Genomic DNA, 7,521 nt, shown 5'->3' with positions numbered 1-7,521 from the left:
CTGCTTGAAGAGGCTCTGGCAACTTAAGAACAGACCCGTCCTTCGGATAGCGATTGTATTTGGTATTGCAGCTCAGCCCCATTCACTTGAATGGGACTGAGCTTCTCCTAGGAACGTGAAGTCATCGGCCTAGAAAGAGGCCGCAGCACCCATGGAGCACCACAGACTCTTCAAACAGCTGATCGGCAGGAGTGCCGGGAGTCGCTCCCCTAATCTGATATTCATGAACTATCCTGAGGATAGGTCATCAATATTAAACAACTGGAAAGGCCCTTTAATGATTCCATTCATTGTAATTAACCTCCTTGGCGGTATTCCCGAGCGTGACTCGGGGTTAATTTTTGCTGCCAGGAGCGGTAACCCCGAGTCACGCTCAGGCCGGCGATGTCCTCCGCTGTGATCGCCGGCGAGAGCGCATTTGACTTCCTGGTTCCGTTCCCTGCGAGCAGCAGCTGTGCATGGGAGCGGAACTGGGCGGGAAATTCAAATAAATATAAACACAAAAAGTGACACACACACATAAAATAGGTTATACATTGTAATCTGAGAGAATTACACTGTATAACCTCAGATCTGACTGTACAGCGCCCCTTGCCTGCAATTTTACTGTCATTTGTGCCCATAAAATAAATTTATAACATGGCATCAAAAATGGACCAGTTGAGTGACAGCGACAGTGACACGGAGGTGCTCGCAGAACTGAGCGATAGTGAGTCGTGGGGAGATTTGTCATCTGACACTGATCTGGCAAGTGACAACAGCGATGATCCTGCACCTGACCTCAGCCATGTGCGCACTTGGTGCCCTATTGACTGCGATACGGACCAGGTAGCGCCCCCCAAGATTCCTGTTCACTGGATCACCTGGGATGAAGGTAGATGTTGAGTGTGACAACCCTCTGGCATACCTGCAATTATTCCTCATTGAGGAGGTAATTGAAATAATTGTCACAGAGACAAATCGCTACCAAGAGCAGCAATCCGCTACGCTGCATGCCACCTTTTCCAGAAGCAGAAAGTGGGAACCGGTGACCAAAGAGGACATGTGGTAGTTTCTGGGACTCATCATTCATCAGGGGGTGATGGGGAAACCGCTCCAGAAATGGCACTGGACCACCAATAAGTTACTGGCCACTCCATTTTTTGGCACCGTGATGTCAGAATACCGGTTTTGCCTCATCATGAAGTATTTCCACTTCACGAACAATGAAGAATTTGATGAGGCCACGCATCCTGCACCCAAACTAAAAAAAATCTGGGAGGTATGGCAAATTATTGTGACCAATTTCCAGCGGACCTACGTGCCAGAAAGGGACGTCAGCGTAGATGAAAGTTTGATGGTCTACAAGGGACGCCTAAGCTGGAGAACCCCAAGAGCGCGGTTTGGCATCAAATCCTACATGCTCTGCGAGTCATCCACTGGGTACATCTGGAAATCGGTCATTTACACCGGTAAAGGCACGAAGTTCAACCCCAGGTACAGCGGCTATGGGATGGCCACATGATCTGTCCTTACACTGCTGGAGCAATTGCTGAACCAGGGATATTGTGTGACCACTGACAATTTCTACACGTCTCCGGAACTGTATGAGGTTTTGCTACAAAACAAGACTGATGCATATGGTACCGTTAGACCTAACCGATGGGACATGCCATCTATGTTTGCCAAGAAAAAACTCAAAACTGGAGAAGGGTAAGATGATGGAAATGCGATGGCGAGACAAGAAGGACATGTGTCTCATGTGCACAATACTTCTACTGCCATGGTCCACACAAAAGGTGGGAAAGATGTGCTGAAGCCGCAAGTCGTGATAGACTATAATAATACCATGGGAGGTATCAACAGAGCCGATCAGGCAATGACATTTTATCCGGCTATGCGCAAACAGCAAAAAAAATATTATAAGAAGATCTTCAGGCATCTTCTGGAACAATGCCTTTGGAATGCATATATCCTGCACAGAGCAAAGAGTGACAAGCCTCTTGTTCATTCTGAGTTTATATGGAAGGTGGTTGAGCAGATTTTTGTCAACCACCAGACGCCATCAGTAGCTGTGAACAGACCTGGACGTCGTGCTGTTGACGTTGTTAAACCCAGAACACCTGACTGGTCGTCACTTTATCGACTTCATCCCGCCAACCGCAAAAAAGGCAGGACCTACGAGGATGTGCGTGGTTTGCTGCTCAAAGAGAGATGGCAATAGAAAGAAAGTCTGAAAAAAGAAACCAGGTTCCATTGTCCTGATTGTGACGTCGGACTTTGTGCAGTCCCATGTTTCAAAATTCATCACACTCAGGATGTTTATTGAATTTTCTGTGTTTGACAAATTTCATTATTTTTATTACATTATTAAATAAAATTATATTATTTATTAGATTATAATTCATGATTTTGTTTTTGAAACTTTATCACATCTGGGATGTCTACTAAAGTCTTGTTTGGTCAGGTTTAAGTAAGTAATTACTAAGAATTGCAAGCCTACAATACATAACACCAAATTTCATGCAAATTTTTTTACCACTTTTGGTACAAAATTCCTGACATAATCATACCGCCAGGGAGGTTGAAGCTGTAAATTGCTCATTGTGTTTTGAATCATTTATATATTTTTAAATTCAAATCAAGAGTCCAAAAATAGGTTTATATTCTATATTCCGGTATAACAGCCACTATTATTAAACCAGTCGTACTGTAGTGGAGAACACTGAATCACACATATTTATACAATTTCCATTGTATAAATATGTGTTGTAAAACAGTCTTACATGAGGAGGATCCTGTCATTGCAGAATATAGTTACTTCCTGAAAAATATTTTACATTATTGAGTAAAAAATATAAGTAATATTGTGACCATGAAAGTATTAATAACTCTTAGGGGGAGGTTTATCAAGGGGCACAGGACAAGCAGAGTAAACCCCCATAATCAAAGAATAAGGTTTCTTCTTTCATCCCCCCAGGGGCTCTAAAAAAAATAACTGCTATGACCCAGTCCTTCTGTGCATTACATTAATGGAGCCATGAAAGGTCTCTAGTTCCATTTTCAAAATCCCCAAAAAATAATTGGGATATATTTTTAGGATCATGTTAGAAACAGATCCTTGCTGAACTAATACATGCTAACTTAATAAAAATGAATGGAATCATTAATATTTTTAACATACGGTATGTCTAGTAAAACATTATATTATAAAAAGTCTAACATATTTCTAATGTCGTTTCTTCACCAGTTCCTCACTATTTTCAATATCCCCACTTGCTGAAGTGAGTAGAAACATTATTGATTTCCTCTAGAGAGTGAAAATCTGTATAGACCTGATGCCTGTTACTGAGAGTTTGCTATAATGTATCCAGTCAGTCTCTCTGAGCGCTAAATAGCTTGGACTCCTAGCTGATATGTTTTACTGTCACAAACACATGTGGCTGATGTATTTAGCTTATAGAGGATGCAAACAAGAATATTCCACTTCACTGAGATCATGATAATGGTAAGGAATGGAAAGAAATTGTGTATAAAAATATTCCAAAGCACCTACACTTTCAGAATAAGCAGCCATGTTTATGCATGAGGAATAACACATTATCTAACCATTATATGACTTGTACCCTGCAGTTTTTCTGTTTCTCTAATTATCAGGTTTCCCTTAGAATAGCTGCTGCGTCAGAGGAGACTAGCTGCTATGTTGTCTCCATGCACAGCACACAGAGAAGTGGAGATCCTGCTCCTCTTTCTCAAAGTATCACACCCTCAGAACAAGCAGCAGCATGGAGGACATTATACAGCACTACTGAGCAGTGTAGCTGTGAATCCAGCACTGAGGTAAGAAAACACAGCCCAAATCAACTATAGCCACACACAGGACAATTTTCAGCCATTTGTTGTCCCTGTTCACACAATGTATAATAAATGCAGGTCAGCAATTAAAAAGTTCATTCAATATATCAAAGTGAGCATCAATATACTATTCACGACCACAAGGTACTTTTAAAGTGCTGTCATTTCTTTATTTAGTCCTCTGACTTCAAATTATGCTTTATAGTATAACATGACTTTCCTTCTCCATCCGCATGACGTTTCGGAGGACACGTCCCCTTAATCATGCATACTGATGGTCAGGCATCTTAATTGGTTACACTTAATAATAATAATTATGTTCATGAATATTTATTACATGCAAAACAATATTAGGAAAATGTAACAACAATTAAAAACATTAAAAAAAACACAATACCTACAGAGCCGATCATAAAAGTACACTAAAGCTACAGGTTTCATATAATTCCTTTGGTGTGACTAAGTCCATTTTTGCAATCCTATATGTTTCCCGCTGTAACAATCTTTTTCTATTTTCATACTCAAAATCTGCAATATTAACACCCTCCAGAATGACCCATTTCACATCTCTCCATTGGAGTCTCATTTCCACACAATGCATCATAGTCTCCATATTTATTAACCACTTCATCTTTTTTAGTTAGTGATTCCTTATGACGTGTAATGTCTACCACAAGTAGAGATGAGCGAAGTTATGAGAAATTTAATTTGGCTGCTTCGTTGAATTTCACAAAGAAATTACTTTGTCACAAAATGCATTTCTTTGTATATAGCGGGTGCAATGATGGGGAATGCCGATTGCGCCATTGAACCCCTCAGATTCAATGACCGTGTTTGCACACTATAGGAAAAGCTCTGGCCCCTCTGGCCGGGACCATAGGAGTGCACATAGGTTGGTTCTTTTTTCTATAGTGTGCAAGCATGACCACCACTGATAGATTACAGGGTTGTTGTAACCATGGAAGCAGTGTATAATGGAAAAATGAATCCAGCCAGCAAAGGAAGCAATATGGACAGTCACAATACAATAATAAGTGCCTTGTTGTAACGGGGAGTCGGCGATGTGCTTCCTTCTTGCAGCGCCGCCGGCATCCCGTCTGTGTGCAGGAGCGAGGATGCGGCCGGCGTCCTCGTCTCTATGGGGACCAGGGCGCGGGGAGGACCCGGCCACGCACGCCTCCTTAGCGCGGCCGGCATTCCCCTAGACTACGAACAGCAGGGGAGCCGAGCGCCAATAATGATGAATCGGTGCTCGGCTGTGTTGGGCTGTGTAATGTGAGTCACATGACGCCGGCCTCGTCATGTGACTCACCAGTCAGGGCTATTTAAACAGGCAGCCTACTGGCCACAGGTTGCCTGTGATTGGTCTAGTTACCCTCACCAGCCTTCTTTATATATTCAGACCTTGCTTGTTTTGACCTTGGCTTTGTTTGTGACCTCGACCTCGCTACCTCCATTTGTATTTTACGTTACCTCTTGGCTTCCAACCTCGGCTTTGTTTGTGACCTTGCTACTGTGTTTTTTCCTGTGTACTTTGTGACCTTCTGGTTTTTGACTTTTGCTTCCCTGACTCTGGTAACGGTTTTCCTTTGCACGTATTTAAGCTAGGGACTGCTGCCAAGTTGTACGCCGTCAGATTGGACGGGTCGTGCAAGTAGGTAGGGACAGAGGTGCGGGTGGAGTCCAGGGCTGCACTCTTCTCTTCCCTCCGTGACACTTGTATTAACTTTCTCTACATAATAAATGCTATTTGCTGAAGTGACACAAATCCTTTAAAGGCTACCTTTGGGGGTAATTCTTTAAGATTGCAATTTACTCGTTTTGGTCAAAAAATATTTTTGAGTTGGTATCAGTTATTTTGAGAAATGGTCAGTTTTAGCCTAGCATCTCACTTTTACTTTCTCATTAAGCCATCACCTGACAGCTATGTATATCCCTTATATCTGAACTACTAACAGCTCAAACACTTATTTTAACCATATTCTTATCAGTAAGATAAGGACTCAGCTATAATGAGTGTTATTGAATTCTCAGATCAGTGATAAGCTTCACATGAGTGTCAGCTGAGTTCCCTGACTGGACATCACAGAGGCTAAACACAGAGGCTGCTAGTAGAGAATCTCAATGATGTACAGAGAAAGGGGCTGACAAATGTGCCCCTAAAGGTGTCACTTGCCTTTAAGGGACCCTTGGACATTGGGTCCAGGTGAGACTTTTTTGTTCCCCTTTATGCTTTGCCAGTGTTCTTTCTTATAGTCATTAGTTTTGCTACTTCTACTTTTCTTTATATTAAATGATGAAGGTATCATTTTCTAGATGGGTAGCTGAGTGCAATAAAACTGAGCATTTGAAAAGCGAAGTTTGTGTCCGTCCTTGCCACCTGATATGTTGGAAATGTGTCACCAAAATGTGTTTGTCAGTTTAAACCAGATAGTGACACACATCCCTTTTTCTAATCTGTTTTTAATTTCTGATTGTAGATTTATTTATTCTATTTACTGAACATGATTATGGGGGCGGCCATCTTGCCTGAGATGTTAGAAAGCATTAAGTTTGCCCGAACCCTGGAGACAATATAATGATTGGTTGATCTGGAGGGGTCCCGGCTACAAGAAGTCATGCTCCACGGGTCAGGGTGCCTGTTATCTGCATCCTGCCCGTGGAGCTGGATAATTCGTGCCCCGCCTGCCCACCCTCAAGTTGTTGTTTTGTATATAGTTTATATGTAAAAAAAATAATAATGTATTAGTCATCCTGTGATGGGATGGATCGGATGTACAGTTAATATCTAGTGGAGTCTGAGTTTATGACTAGGCTCATGTTGTAAGTTTAAAGTTAAAGTTGTTATTTAGTTTAATAAACAGGCCATGGCCATTTACCTCCACTCTCTGGGTGTGTGTTTTTTATTATTATAATGTGTTTCTGCTGTAGATAATATTTATGTATTTGGCACATAAATATTGTATTGCCATGTATAACTATCGTGAGGAAAATACTAGCTATTACATACATTGGTCTATTGATTTCCATGTATGAATATTTAATACATTCATGTGACCAGCCTGGATTTCTTTATGTGGTTGGTAAATGGTAAACGGTCATAGAGAATGATTTTCTGTCCTTCTGCATTTTTAACCTGTAAAAAGGCTTAAGGATTTTCATTGTGTAAGGGATCGTCTCTTTTCAGGGGGTTACACTCACAGATATCTTCGCAGACACGATTATAATGTCCAAATTCTTGCTTTATTTCAGACACTTTAGCAAAGCACAGGTTACGAAGTCGCAGCTTCAACTTATCACGTGTGACATCCACACAAAATAACAAACCTTTGCCCGTCTAGGCTCTAACTAAACACATAAGTGTATCTCTGACTCAACTAGAGAGCCCTGTTCACACATGGAACAAAAATGCGGCTTTCCTCAGCCATTCAGTCCAGCAACCTCCAGGCTGTGACACTTCAATACCTTTTGGAGGATTGTGGCCCAGTAGTCCTCCCGACTCTGGCCTCGTGATCCTTGTTTCACAGGCGTCACCGCGTCCCCCAAAGTTCAGGCTATCGCCTAGCCTCGTGGCCCCTCAGCCCACCCGGCTGAGACCACTCACACAGAGCCTCACCAGGACTCTGCTTCACAAGACACTCCAGAGTGAGCCACACCCAAGATCCAGTAGCAGGATTAAATAGGATC

Source organism: Bufo bufo, chromosome 1 (genome assembly GCF_905171765.1).
Source record: "Bufo bufo chromosome 1, aBufBuf1.1, whole genome shotgun sequence".
Classification (NCBI taxonomy): Eukaryota; Metazoa; Chordata; class Amphibia; order Anura; family Bufonidae; genus Bufo; species Bufo bufo.
This window is presented reverse-complemented; position numbering follows the sequence as displayed.